Genomic DNA, 15,906 nt, shown 5'->3' with positions numbered 1-15,906 from the left:
GTGATGGTGTTTGCACTCTGCCAGACTCGGGTCCTGTCGGGGGCTCTGTCCTGTTGGTGCGGCAGCGCATCGCTGTATGGTGATTGCTGATGCTTTGTATCAGTTGCATTCCAGGGACAGTGCCAGAGAGTGGCAGTCAGGGGGTAGGATCTCACGATCGATACAAACAGTGATGCTAGCTTTGTGTTTACTGATCAAACAGCATAGCAATCGTGGGTGAAATTGCGTTCCACTGATCACCTAGCAACCAAATGGAACGCAGTGCCTAGCAACTACGGTTGAGGCACTTTGATCAACCGTTCCACATGCAGTCTGAACGCCATTTCGGTTTTCTCACACATGAAGCTCTTTAGTATCCTTTTATGTTTTGCTATATAAGTATGTTATATGTATTTGTGTATTTTATTGCCATCCTGATGAAAGCCCATGTATTGGGGCTGAAACATCAATATTTTTTAAATGATATAGAATAAAAGTTATATTTTATTTTTACTATCATCAAGTCCTTGGAGTGCGGTCATTTCTAATCATTTTGTATCCTGTGCCTGACCAGCACTGGGCAAATACTTTCTAATCCAGGAGTGCAAGCATCTCGTTTTTCTTTAGTTTACCTAAATCATTTGCCATTTGGCTTATCCCTCCTGGAACATCAACCCTGTTACATATCTTAGTATCATCAGCAAAAAGACATACCTTACCATCAAGACCTTCTGCAATATCACTAATAAAAACATTAAAGAGAATGGGTCCAAGTACAGATCCCTGAGGTACCCCACTGGTGACAAGCCCATGCTTTGAATATACTCTATTGACTACAACCCTCTGTTGTCTGTAACTCAGCCACTGCCTTACCCATTCAACAATATTGGAATCCCAACTAAAAGTTTGCAGTTTATTGAACAGCCTTTATGTGCAACAGTGTCAAAAGCCTTACTGAAATCTAGGTAAGCAATGTTTACTGCACCACCCTGATCTATTATTTTAATTACCCAATCAAAAAAATCAATAAGAATAGTTTGGCATGATCTCCCTGAAGTAAACCCATGTTGTCTCTGATCTTGTCTCTGATGTGTTTTTAGATGTTCAACAACCAATCTTTTAACATGGTTTCCATTACTTTCCCCACTACTGAAGTAAGGCGTACTGGCCTATAGTTGCCCTACTCCTCCCTACTACCTTTATTGTAAAAGGGCACAACATTCGCTAACTTCCAATCTTCTGGGACTACTCCTGTTAACAATGATTGGTTAAATAATTCTGGTTTTGCTAGTACACCACTAAGCTATTTTAATAACTTTGGGTGTATTCCATCAGGTTCTATTGACTTATTTGTCTTTACTTTTGACAGTTGAAATAGAACCTCTTCCTCTGTAAACTCACATGTAACAAATGACTCATTTGTCCATTTCCTTCATCAATAGTTGCCAACAAGGCCTGATTGGTTATAATGGATCAGATTGGGGAGCAAATTTTTGAGTCTGGTCGCCAGGATTTTAGCGTAGAGTTTGGCATCTATATTGAACAGGGATATCAGATGGAAGTTAGCACACACGGTAGGCTTTTTGCCCGGCTTAAGCAATGTGACAATGTGGGCTTGCCCTGTATAAAACCTTGGATTAATAGAGAGATTAGGTGGGAGGTAATTACATTTTGGTAATAGTTTAATCAGGTGAGTAACTTCCTCCCCTGAGATCGACTTAATCAGATCGGGGATCTTTTCAGTGGGCAGAGATGGCAGCTGGACTTTTCCTAGGAACTCATTTATCTGTCCTTGTGTAGGTTGGGATGTCATGCCATCGTCCTTTAGATTGTATAGTTTATGCTAAAATTGAGCAAATTCCTCTACTATCCTGTCGGGATTTACGATTTTTTGACCCAATGGGTTATGGATATACGCTATTTTAGTTGTTAGACTCCATTTTTTAAGTCTAGATGCTAATAATTTCCCTGCTCTGTTGCCCTGTTCATAACATTTCCCTTTAAGTCATCTTAAGGAAAAATTGGTTTTGGCTATCTCAAGTTCTTGCATTGGCATTCTTAGTTCTTTAATCACCTGAAGATGTGTCTCTGAGGGTGTTTGTTTATTGAGTGTATTCAATTTCGTGAGGCGGTTAGTGATGTTTAAATATTTGGCCAGATGTGCGGCTTTAATTCTACCAGCGTATTTAATTAATATTCCCCTTATATATGACTTATGGGCTAGCCATGTAGCTTCTATCGATGTGTCAGAATGGGAATTGATTACAAAGTAAGAAACCAGTTCTCTACGGAGGTCCTCCAATATCTGGGGGTCAGTAAGCAGATTCTCATTAAGACGCTAGGTTCCCCTCCCCTTAGCAGGAAATTGTTCATTTAGGTGGAGTACAATCGGAGAATGGTCCAACCACATTATAAGACCTACAGTTGTGTTGACTATGTTGCTGATCAGGGAGTTGGGTATTAAAAATAGGTCTATTCGGAAGTACGAGTTGTGTGCCAATGAGTGAAATGTAAAGTCTTTTTCTTGAGGGTGTGTCACCCTCCATGGGTCTATGAAATTCTGTTCTAGGAGGCTTTGATTAAGGTGTCTTGTAGCCGTCTGCCTGCCTGACACAGTAGAAGCTGTCACCGTGGCTGATGAGGAAGTTTTTTAATTTACGAAATTAGTTTCTCCTCTTATCACAACTTACCTCAGTCTCCACTTGTCCAGTTTGTGAAAAATGTTTTTAAGAAAAGCTGCTTGTTCTGTATTAGGACTGTATAGATTAATTAAAGTGTATGGGGCATTGTTCAGAAGGCATTGTAAAATTAAATATCCTCCTTGTTTGTCTGTATGTTTTTTCACTAGTTTGAACGCCACATCTTTACTAATAAGAATCGATACCCCTCTCTTCTTCTTAGATAAACAAGAGTGAAAATCTAATGGGTATAGGGGAGAATTTAATTTATACATCTTAACCCATTGAAAGTGGGTTCCTGAAAAAATGCGATTTGGGCTTTTGCCCTTTTCGCTTCCAAGAGTGCTAGCCTCCTTTTATTTGGGAAGTTAAGTCCCTTAGTATTCAATGAAAGAAATGTCAACACCATTTTATCACATGTATCCTTATTAGCTGTCCACTACATCTGAATACAGATCTATGGAATTTCATAATGGCTCCACCAACTGTGGTATCACTAGCTCTCTTTCTAACCAATAGATGCCAAACCAGGGATATTGAGGTCTGGAGTATCAGTCCCCCCCTTCCCCCCCTCCCTCTCCAACATACTATGGTGCTTTAAACCATCTCAAGTGCAAGCACAGTGGCTCCCTCAGAAGAAAACATAGAAAATAAAATAGATAGAACAACCTAGGAGTGAAACAAACAGAGAAACTTATATACAGTTTCCCGATGGTCATGTGATGGACACATGATAGGCAAGTAGTAGAAGTGGGACATACCGCATACATCACTTTAGCCTGGACTGCACCATTGGGGGGTGGGGTGAAGGAAAGTACCAACTAGTGGATTTGTCATGTCATATGGGACTGTCCTTTACCAGCTCTCTAAGACTGGACCTAGACATAGTTACATTTGCTCATAGATAAAGAGAATACACATTATGCGTTATGGCCATGCAAATTATATGGATTACTTCAATTTCTGCAGTTTTAGCCTGGGCACATATGCATTTTAACAATATCAGCATGAGCATGGAAGTATACCTAACAAATAAAGTCATCTTAACTCCTATGTTGAAGCTTTTTTTTTGTTTATTATTGTATTATTGTTTTTCTTTCATTTTTCTTTTATTATTGTTTTTTTCTTTTGTGCTGCATAAATGTGGTCTAACTTAGATGCGGCTTGTGCAGAGCTGGGCCAGAGTTATCTGGCTGCAGGGGGTCCATTCATAAGAGTGATCTGGGCAATGCCGCTAGGCACACCCAAAGCTCGAACCCTCTATACTCCTTTTTATGGGGCAATAGCTACCCCCCATCTCGAAACTCATGCTAACCTGCAAACCGTAACACATTCTCCCCCTCTAAAGGAAGCATCTTAAGTGTCTATCATACGCTTTTCACTTAGGTGCAGCGATTTGGCAGCCACTCAGGATGTTTGGGCAGGGGTAGGCCAAGTTGAGGAATCTGTCTGTGGTAGTGGAATGTTCCACTGCGCCAGCCTGCTCTTCCCATCCTCTGGGCTAAGAAACACCTTCTCCACTCTATTCCTCTGTGCTATCAGGCAAGTTGGGAAGCCCCACTTGTAGGATATGGATGTCTCTCTGAGTGCTTTAGTAATAGGGCCAAAAGCTCTCCTCTGAGCCATTGTTGCTGGTGACAGGTCAGTATATAGCTGGACTCCTTTAAAGTGATCTCCCAGGCCGTGATTATCCTGCTGCAATCATGAGTCTCTCCTTAATGGTGTAGAAGTGTACCCGTACAATGGTGTCCCTTGGAACTGCCTCTGGGAGATTTTGGGGTTTCATAAACCTGTGGATTCTGTCCAGTTGCAGATCCTGATCTGATGTCTCCGGTAGTAAGGAGTGGAAACGTTGAGTGACATATTCTCTCAATTAAGAGAAAAATCTAAATTTTACCCAGCTCATTTTAAATCTGCTCCTTTGACTATGTTTGAAAACCTAGTAATAAGAGATCTCAATAAAATTAAGAACACCAAATATGACCCCTATAACCTTACACATTCAGAAAGAATTGCACTTAAATAACTTTAACAAGATATAGTAATTAAACCTGCCGACAAAGGAGGAGGGCTAGTCATCCTATCCAGCACAATTTATATTGAAGAGGCACACAGACAGCTAAATGACCAAGATGTATACACTAAGCTCCCATCAGACCCAACAATGCACATACCAGCTATTTTAACTACATTTTTAAATAAAGGTTTAGATCTGAATAGTTTAACAAAACATGAATTCAATTTTCTCAACAAGAAGTTCCCTAAAATCCCAGTAATATATTTCCTTCCCAAAATACACAAACACGAAACCAAACCCCCTGGTAGACCTATTGTGTCATGGTATAGGTTCCCTCCTTTGTAATCTTTCACAATATATTGACACGCTCCTCCAACCCTCTGTTAAGTTAATGAGATCTTACTTACAAGATTCTATGGCCCTTTTAAAGTTCTTGAAAGATTTTAATTGGAAATCCACTTTTGCTCTCGTCACATGTGATGTCCAATCACTATATACGATTATACCTCACACAAGTGGCTATCAAGCAATTAAAGAAATTTTAACCAATGAAGGTAGGATAGCTGATATCCAAATAAATTTTATCCTTGAAGGTATAGATATCATTTTAAAAAAAAATAACTACTTCTGGTCTCCTTTTATCTCCAAAACAGAGGGAATACTATGGGGACTAGGTTTGCCCCCAGTTACGCTAATTTATTCATGGCACATTGGGAATCTGAAGCCATCTTTGGTGACCATGCCTGGAGGGCAAACCTAGTCTCCTACTTCAGATATATTGATGACCTCTTTTTTATCTGGGAAGGCCCAGAAGACAGTCTTATTTCTTTTATTAACCATTTAAACACTAATAATCGAGGTATCATTTGAACTCACGAATATAGTAAGGAACATATTAACTTTTTAGATCTCAATATTTTTATTTAAAATGGTCAAATAAACACCAAAACATTTTTTAAGGAAAGTTTGTATAAATTCTGCCCTTGACAAATCCAGTTGTCACTATCAACCCTGGCTCGGCAGTGCCCCCAAGAGCCAAATTTTAAGACTTCGGAGAAATTGTTCACAATTAAATGATTTTAAACAACAAGCAGATTTCTTAAAAAAAAATTTATTGAAAAAAATTACTCTGAATCAATTTTAACAGATACTGTCAATAGCATTCAACAGAAAGATAGAGACGAACTCTTGACATATAAAACTAAAGAGACTGACGGTACTATGTCCCTACCTATTATTTTTAATTATAATAATAAAAGTGGCAATATTAAAAAAATCATAAAAACACATTGGCATATTTTAAAACATGATGATACTCTTAACAAAATTTTACCCAAACATCCTAATATAGTTTAGAGGAGCCCCTAATTTTAAATCAATTTTAACTATGAACTTTACAAGGGAAACAAAAATCAAACCATCTTTATCACTGTTTCCCCAAATTAAGGGTTTTTGTAAATGCAAAACTTGTATAGTATGTAAATCCACAAACCCTACAGTAGCATCTAAAGTTTCTCAATTTATTTCTAATGTAACGAAGAAAGTGTACAAAATTAATGATAACATTTTTTGCACTACAAATGCCCTTGTGGCCTCCAGTATGTTGGAATGACCACAAGGTGCTTAAAAATAATACTAAGTAAACATTGCAGAAACATTAAAAATGGATATCTGAATCATTCAGTGTCCAAACGTTTTATTAAACACAATAATGACCCAAGATTGTTAAAATGTATGGGAATAAAAAAAAAATACCACTCCCTGGAGAGGAGGTGACATTAAAAATATTCTTGGGAAAACTGAAATGGAATGGCTACATAAGCTTCAGACACTTATGCCCCATTGTTTAAGTGCAGAATTTGATCTGTTTAATTTTCTATGAAATTTACACATTACAATTTTATTTATTTGTATTGGTATTTACTGTACATGCTGTGAATTCCCTTTGTATTCTTTTACTCTATCTTTGTATTTATTTATTTATCTTTTGTTTATGCATTTATCCTATGCCATTTCCCACTTATATTTATTGCCTTGCCCCTACCCCTATCTTGCCGACGGCTATAATCACTATTCTAGTCGTTGGCATGTTTCTGCTTTCCCTGCCCGCCCCCTCCCTTATTGGCTATCTAGCCATAACCCCCACTTTCCGCCCTCCTCCCCTCGCCGGGCGCAATACCCAGGCGTGCCGCCGGCCTTTAGTGCGCAGGCAGCGCGCACGCCTACTACATTTCCCAACTCCCATTGCAGCACGAATATAGTCACGTGACCGCATTATAACGTCCCTATCTATCGGATTAACGCTCGTTTTGAAATTCTAATGTATTACATTATGTCTACTACTCTATCTCATTGTTATTTTTATCTTATTAACTTGTTTTAGTAATATTACTTGTATCTGTATTTTAATTGGCTAACCGGATTTTAGGCGCCATTTTCAATTAATTCTTACCCTATTTAAACTTACCCTGCCAGGTATTATGGTCTAATTCCATATTGAGAAAGCCTTTCAGGCGAAACGCGTTTGTGGATTTTATATTGTGTATTTTACTCATTAAAGCTCTGTTGGTTACTTTTATTTGTGCCAATCATCTTTTATACACTCTATAATAATTATTTTGATTATTACCTGTCATTTTTATCGTTGTATCCAAGAAATCCTAGGTGGGGATTAAACCACCAATGCTTATACCAGTGGGCACTTTTTATATATATTTTAACACCATTGTCTTATTCAGAGAGCACTATCGGTTGTCTCCATTTTATTCTCTTTGAGTGTTGAACATACCTTTGAAGCAAGACACCTGCACCATATCCCATAAGCGGGGATTGTACCACTGTATGCTGTTCATACTAGAGCTAGCTATAGCTCTTACTTATGTGAGTGCATTACCATCTTCCTTTTATCTTTTATTTTACCTTATTGGATATATTGCACTATTTTGTTCTATCTTTTGTCTTTGTATATTATTGGATCTTTCCGGGGAAGACCTACGTAGACACTATTCCTGACCAAGCACGCTACAGACCATTTGATCTAAAGAAAGAACTGTCAAGTTAAGACTTTTTTTGGGATATATTATTGTTACCCTATTACGGGATATTTATTTTGTGTGGCGCAGCATCTTTTCTGTATTTTCTCTCCTGTCATTAGTCTAACACTATCCTTACCTTTTGTGTCACTTTACCCCACTCCCTCTAGCATGTAAGTTCATTGAGCAGGGCCCTCAACCCCTCTGTTCCTGTGTGTCCAACTTGTCTGGTTACAACTACATGTCTGTTCGTCCACCCACTGTAAAGCACTGCGGAATCTGTTGGCGCTATTGCTATGCTAACTTATTGATGGCTGACTGGGAGGCAGACGCTGTATGGGGTGATCATAGCTGGCGGGCAAACCTGGTCTGCTATTTTCGCTATATTGATGATTTATTTTTTATCTGGAATGGGGCAGAAAGTTCTCTTATCTTGTTTTTAGAACATTTAAATCCTAACGATAGGGGCATTATTCTAACTACTGAATTTAGCAGAGAGGAAATCAATTTTTTAGATCTTAATATTTTTATCAAAGAAGGCAAGATAAACACCAAAACCTTTTTTAACCCCTTAAGGACAGAGCTTCGGAAGCTTGTCTTTCACTTTATGACAACGGCATTTTTTGCATTTTTTGCTGTTTGCGTTCAACTGCAATTTGCATTTGACTAATTTATTGCACCGACGCATATTATATACCGTTTTTTAAAGGACAGAAAGGGCTTTCATTTGATGTAACATATATATATATATATATATATATATATATATACATGTTTATTTATTATAAAAAAAATACAGAAAAATGCAAAAAAAAAATAATTTTTTTTATTTATTTTTACAGTTTTTGCAATAATAATGTGTGCCTAATTAGTGCAGGTTAAGGAAAGTAATTAAAAATAAATTCATTTAGTTGTTCTGATTTACAGAATATATAATGTGTCTGGGATTTTCAGTTTTTTTTGGTAGTTACAGGTCACAAAGCACAAGGAGTAAAATAAACTTTTAATATGGAGCGATTTTAGAATTTGGTATGTTTGTCTTGTAAGCTTTATAGCCATAAAAGAAAACAAAATTGCCACACAAAAGTGTATATTTATATAAAGTAGACACCACAGGCTATTTACCTAAGGTTGTTTTGACACTTTCTACGTAGCCATTTTACCGTCAACCTCTGCTAAATATTGGAGTAAATTTGTGTTTTTTGGGGTTTTCGCACACAAACTTATAACAAAGAACTTCTCATGTGTATTTTGTAAAGTTGGTGTGTGCTATTCCTGTACAAAGTTTTATTATGTGTTCAGTTACTTCTGCTGAGTACAACGGTACCCCCATTGTATGTCTTTGGCACTATTTCGTGAAGCTACAGTGCCATACAGGAGACCTGTCCTTTTCAGTATTCACAGTAGAATTTTGAGAGACGGATTTAATGAGCCTATGCTTCCATTTGGGGTATTATAACAGTTTGACTGTTCAAAAACACCCCACAAAGGCCTACCATTTGTAAAAGTAGACACTCCAGGGTATCTCATAAGGTGCATATTGTGCCTTAACATGCCCCCATTTTTTTACCATTACATGCCAAAGTATGTGGTAAAAAATAATTTTGTGCATTTTTTACATACGGATTGCATTTTTGCTGGGCATTTTGTATATTTCATGTGTGCCACTAAGTTCAAACCCCCCAAATTATGCTCAGCTAAGTCTTCTGAGTAAAAGGACACCCCCATTGAATGTCTATGGCACTATTTTGTGAAGCTACAGTGCCATATAGGAGACCAAGCCATATCAGTTTTTACCGCACTTTGAATTTTGACGCCGGCCTAAGTGCAATTTCCAAGCATCTTCGCAGGTTTTAAATTCAAACTACCCCACAAAGGCCTACCATTTCTTAAAGTAGACACCCCAGGGTATTTCAAAAGGCATATTTTGAACCTTAGCGTGGGATCATTTTTCCGCTAGCGTGTACCAGGTGTAGTGGTAATAAGCGTTTTTTTCTGCCTTTTTGACACACAAAGTGAGTTTGCACAGTATATTTTGCAAACCATATGTGTACTACCACTGTATAGTACTTCATATGTTGCTCAGCTATGTCTGCTGAGTAAAAAAATACCCCCGTATGTACCTTTGCCAGGTATATGTGGACATCGGAGGGGCACATTTGGGACACAGCCATTCCATTTTTTTTCCAACGTTAAATTTTTACGCTGTGCCCATGTTCCATTTTAGAGTATTTTACCAGATTATATAATCCAAATACCCCATAAAGCCATACCATTTCTTAAAGAAGACATCCCAGGGTATTTCAAAAGGCATATTTTGAACCTTAGCGTGGGATCATTTTTCCGCTAGCTTGTACCAGGTGTAGTGGTAATAAGCGTTTTTTTCTGCCTTTTTGACACACAAAGTGAGTTTGCACAGTATATTTTGCAAACCATATGTGTACTACCACTGTATAGTACTTCATATGTTGCTCAGCTATGTCTGCTGAGTAAAAAAATACCCCCGTATGTACCTTTGCCAGGTATATGTGGACATCGGAGGGGCACATTTGGGACACAGCCATTCCATTTTTTTTCCAACTTTAAATTTGTACGCTGTGCCCATGTTCCATTTTAGAGTATTTTACCAGATTATATAATCCAAATACCCCATAAAGCCATACCATTTCTTAAAGAAGACATCCCAGGGTATTTCAAAAGGCATATTTTGAACCTTAGCGTGGGATCATTTTTCCGCTAGCTTGTACCAGGTGTAGTGGTAATGAGCGTTATTAAATGTATTTTTTTACTTTTTAAAACTTTTTTTACTTTTTAAAACTATTTTTTAAACTTTTGTTTTGCTTATTAATTTTTTGAAAGCTTCCTAAACTTTCGTAAAACTTTTTTTTACAGATTTAACATTTTTCTAAGCTTTTTTTTTACGTTAACCCCTAACTAGCAGTAAGCAGCACTAACAGTAAATTCCCAATTTTCCCATAACTCCCACCCACCCCAGCTAGCAAAATATTTAATTATACAATATTTAAATTAGTTAAGTAAATAAATTTAACCCCTGAGGGTTAAAAATAAATAAAAGTTCATCGTCAGGGGTTAAAAAAAATTAGATCACAGTATAATACTGTGATCTGTATTTTGATCACTGTAGGCAGTGATCGACTGGCAGGGAAGGGGTTAATTTTTATTTGGACTGGGTAAAGGGTTTAGTTTTTTAATTTTTTACTTAAACGTTATTAAAACTTTTTTTTACTTAATTTTTTAACTTTTTAAAGCTTATTTTGAAACTTTTTTAACGTTAACCCCTAGTTAGCCTAATACTAAATCCCCCTTTCCCCACTAACTTCCACCCTCCAAAGCTAGCTAAATTTATAATTTTAAAATATTTAAATTAATTAATAAATTTAACCCCTGAGGGTTAAAAAAAAAATAATAATTAACCCTCAGGGGTTAAAAAAAAATCAGATCATAGTAAAATGTAATCCCTGCCAATTGATCACTGTAGTCAGTGATCAATTGGCAGGGAAGGGGTTAATTTTTTATTAAAATGGGTAAAGGGGGGGTGAAGGGGGGTGGGATTTGAAATAAACTTAATTTTTTTGTCACCAGGGGGCAGGTTCAACACTGATCCGTCTCCCTGCACTTCACACTGAACCCGGAAGTGCAGGGAGGCGGAGGTGAGTATACAGAGCACATGTGCCCGCTCAGACATGCTCTCAGAGCGGGCACATGTACTGGGGCAGCCGGATCCAGTGCTCCCGGTCTGCCTCTAATGCAGAGGCAGACCGGAGCACCATTAACCCCACGATCGCCGCGATTGCGGCGATCTGGGGTTAATTTTAACGGGTGACGGACGAGGTCCATCACTCGTCATTAACGCATTCCCCTGAGTGATGGACCTCGTCCGTCACTCATCGTTAAGGGGTTAAGAAGGTGTGTACAAATACTGTGATTGACCAAAAAAGCTGTCATTATACCCCATGGCTTGAAAGTTCTCAAAAAAGCCAGTTTTTAAGACTAAAAAGAAATGCTCTATACCAAAAGATTTTTTTTTTTGTAAATTCTTTATTTTGAAAATTTTTTGTAAAGGTGATAAAGCATAGGGTTAGGGTACAGAAAAGAATACAGGGAGTTACAGTTTGCAGTACAAAATTTGACATGCATTCATGCGCTTTTTTTTTCTTTTGTTAATAGTGAGTTTACATTTCATTCATGCATTTCGGTTGTTTGTCTATAGTCCTTCCCTGTGTTGTCATCAGGTAAGCCTGTAGTGTCCCTATTTTGAATCCTGTGATGGGTTAGTCTCGGAAGTGGGGTGGGTTACAGAAAGAAAAAGAGGGGTGGGGGGTAGGGTGTCTCGTCCTGTACCTGTTGCTTGTAATTTTGTAGGCGGCAGTTCCTGTTCTTATGCAGAGTAGCGCTTGTGGTATGCAGGCTTTCCTTTTTGGTCGTCTCTGTAGACAACGCGTCTTTGTTATCGTGCCTTTTTTGAGGCTTCTGTTTTCAGGTACTTGCGGTCCAATGGTGCATGATGTGTTGAGGGTGGTTCCCTCTTTGAGTTGTTGCCATTGTGGCTGATGAGTCAGGAAGATGGGATTTTGTGGGAAGTATGGCTGCAGTTGTGTGATGTCGGGTGTTTCGTATTGTGTTGCTTGGATTGTGTATGACTTGAGGAGTGCGTGTCGTGGTGGGTGGGGGGGATAATGTGTCAGTCTTTTGGGTTTGGAGGTGTGATGTGTTTTTGTCGTTTTGGGTGGCTGGGTTATAGGGGGATGCAGTGGGATTCCTTGGTGCTGGGTTTCTGTGTGTGGGATGGGTGGAATGAGTGTGTTGTCGGAATGAGGTGCTCTGGTGAGTGGGTTTTGTGTTTTGATTTCGGTGCGCATGCAATACTGTTAGTGTGGGGGGTCCATGATTTGTGTCTTCTGTTGGGGTTGGGGTTGGAGGGGCGTAGTTTTTAGTTAGGGTAGGGAAGGGGGGTAGGTGGGGAGGGGGGGGGCTTGGGTGCGGGCTGGGGGGTCGCTCTCCGTAGGTTTGTGGGCAGGATGGCCTTGGGCAGTGGTGCTAGTTTCCTGTATTGTAGGGTTAGGGTGGGGGAAGTGGGAACTTGTAAAGCCATGGATCCCAGATTTTGTTGTATGCGTTGGTAGAGTCATGGACTATGGCATGGAGAGTTTGTCCATCTTCCTAGTTTTGTCTATTTTGCGTAGTACTGTTTGTAGTGATGGCACTTCTGGTCTACTCCAGGCTTCTGCGATAGCCCGTCTGGTTGCTAGGGCGATTTTAGCTATTAGTTTGTTTTGGCATCTAGGGGTGTGTTCTAGGGGTTTTGAGAGGAGCCATGTCCAGGGGTCAGTTGGAACCGTGGAGTGAAGTACCCTAGATGTCAATTGTGAGATTTGGAGCCAAAGTGAGGCAATCTGTGTGCATTCCCACCAAACGTGGAGATATGTGCCCTTTTCCCGGCATTGTTTCCAACAGAGATCGGAAGTGGAAATTCCCATTTGTTTTAGCCTGAGAGGGGTGAGGTACCATCGCATGAGGGTTTTGTAGGCTTGTTCCTTATGGTTCACACATATGGAGACCGTGGCTGTGGCTTCCCATATGGCTCCCCAATCGGATGGATGGTCTGCTGGCCCAAGATCCCTCTCCCAAGCCGACACATATGTGAGGGATCCCTCTGTAGGGGCAGTGATTATGGTTGTGTAGCGCTGGGAGATCTGACTTTTTTGAATGGGGCTTGACATGCAGGCTTTTTCAAAGGTGGTTAGTTTTGTGGTGCTTGCTGTCCTGTGTGTTGGGGTGTCTAAGAAGCTTCTTATTTGGATGTAGCGAAAGTGGTCGAACGTGGTCAGCAGTGTTTGTTGGGGTAGGTCTGGGAATGGTAGCAAGGTGCCATTGCGATAGAAGTGGTAGAAGCGAGTGAGGTCGTTATCTTCGAATCTGCTGAAATGTTAGGGTGTCATGCCGGGACTGAATTGTGCGTTGCGCAGTATTGGGGTGAGAGGTGAGGGGGTTGTTGTTAGGGAGCTTTTTTTGGTGACCCTGTCCCATATGTTGATGGAGTTGATTATTGCTGGGGTGGTGGTGGGTAGTTGCAGTCTTGCTTGCTTGGGTAGCCAAATATAAAGGGATGGGAAGTCCCTGCCAAATATGTCATGTTCCAGGTCTACCCACCTCTTTATGCCATATGGGGCGTGCATATGTTGTACCTGGGCTAGTTGTGCCACGTGGTAGTAATGTATGTAGTGAGGGAGGCCCAACCCTCCTGCTCTATTTGGGATGTAGAGGGTTGCTCTTTTGATTCTGGCTTTTTTGTTGGCCCAGATAAAACGGTCTGTCTGAGTTTGCAGTTTCTTGAAGTTAGTGTTCACGATGGGTATGGGAAGGGCCTGGAACAGATAGAGGAATCTGGGGAGCAGGTTCATTTTGACCGACGCCAGTCTGCCCAGCCATGATATCGAGAGGCCGGCCCATGTTTGTAGGTCTTGTGTTGCTTGTTGTAGTAGTGGGGTATAGTTACATTCATACGTCTGGGTGAGGCCTTTTGGGAGATGGGTACCAAGGTCAAATGGGTATAAGTTTGCCAGGGTTTGGAGCTGTTGTGGTTCTATGTGGATGGCGAAGGCTTCCGTTTTTCCTATGTTTAGTTTGTAGCCCGAGATGGTCGCATGATCTTGTATGGCGTTGAGGAGAGTGGGTATGGAATCGATGGGGTTAGTGATGGTCAGTAGCACGTCATCGGCAGAGGCCGCTGCTTTGTATTCCTCCGCTCGTATTTTGAGTCCAGTGATTGCATTGGTTTGTCATAGTGTTTGCAGCAAGGGCTCAAGTGAAAGGGCAAAGAGAATGGGGGATAGGGGGCAGCCTTGTCTCGTGCCATTTTGTATGGTGAATGATGGTGGGTGGGTGAGTGGTAGCAGGAGGTTAGCAGTGGGAGAGGCGTATAGTGTCTGAAGGGCCGTTACAAAGGGCTGTGGGAATTGGAATTTGCATAGGGTTGCGAACAGGAATGGCCAGAGCAGGAGGTCAAATGCTTTCTCAGCGTCAAGCGATAATATTAGGGTGGGGATTTTTTCTTTGTGTTGCGGTCCATATGAGGTCATAAGTGTGCCTAATGTTGTTGCAGGCTTGTCTATTGGGAATGAAACCCACCTGATCCGGGTGTATTAGTTTGTGTAAGAAGGGGTTGAGTCGGTTGGCCAGAATTTTTGTGAAAAGTTTGATGTCTATGTTTAATAGTGAGATGGGGCGGTGGTGTCCTGGGTCTAGTAGAGTTTTATTTGGTTTTGGGAGGAGGCAGATATTTGCTTGTAGCATTTCGCTAGGTAGTGGGTCTCCTGCCAGAATCGAGTTGTAGAGATTGCAAAGATATGGGGAGAGTGAGGTCGTGAACGTTTTGTAGTACAGTCCTGTGTATCCGTCTGGGCCTGGGCATTTATTTGGTTTATGGTTTTTGATGGCTTTAGCGACTTCATCTTCCGTAATCGGGGTAGCTATTTGTTCTGCCGCTGATTGATTGAGTGCTGGTAGTGAGGTGGAGGATAAGTAACGGTCCGTGAGGTCGCGTAGGGTGTCGGGGTTGAGGCACGCCTGTGGGTTGTGGTCATATAGATCTGTAAAGTATCTTTGAAATACTCTTGCTATTTGATCTGGAAGGTCTTTTATTTGACCATCCGAGGCAGCTATTTTATCAATGTGTTTGTGTGCGGTGCGTTGGCGTAGTCTGCGCGCTAGTAGTGTGTCCGCTTTGTTGGACTTCTCATAGTATAGCTGTTTGGTCCATTGGAGTGCTTTTGCTGCATCCGATGCCATGAATTCTTTCTGCTCTGCTTGGCAGGCCGTGATTTGCTTGAGTATGTTCAGGGCTGGATCTGTTTTAAATTGGGCTTCTAGTGTTCTTAGTTGTTTGAGTGTGTGTTCCAGTCTCCGAAGGCGTTGTTTTTTATGGGCTGAGGTGAGATTGATAACCACGCCTCGGAGGACTGTTTTGTGTGCTGCCCATAGGATTCCGTCTGACTGTACTGAGGGTGTGCTTATTGTGAAATATTCGGTAACCGAGTTTTGGATGGTTTCGGTGTTGGCCGGGTTGTGTAGGAGTGTGGGGTTTAGTCTCCATGTCCAGGGTCGTGCTATATTTGGTAGGTTAAATGTAGTGTTGTCGCGAACCCGAAATTTTCGGTTCGCGAGCGGCGAACGCGAACTT

This window comes from Pelobates fuscus, chromosome 5 (assembly GCF_036172605.1).
Source record: "Pelobates fuscus isolate aPelFus1 chromosome 5, aPelFus1.pri, whole genome shotgun sequence".
Lineage (NCBI taxonomy): Eukaryota > Metazoa > Chordata > Amphibia > Anura > Pelobatidae > Pelobates > Pelobates fuscus.
This window is presented reverse-complemented; position numbering follows the sequence as displayed.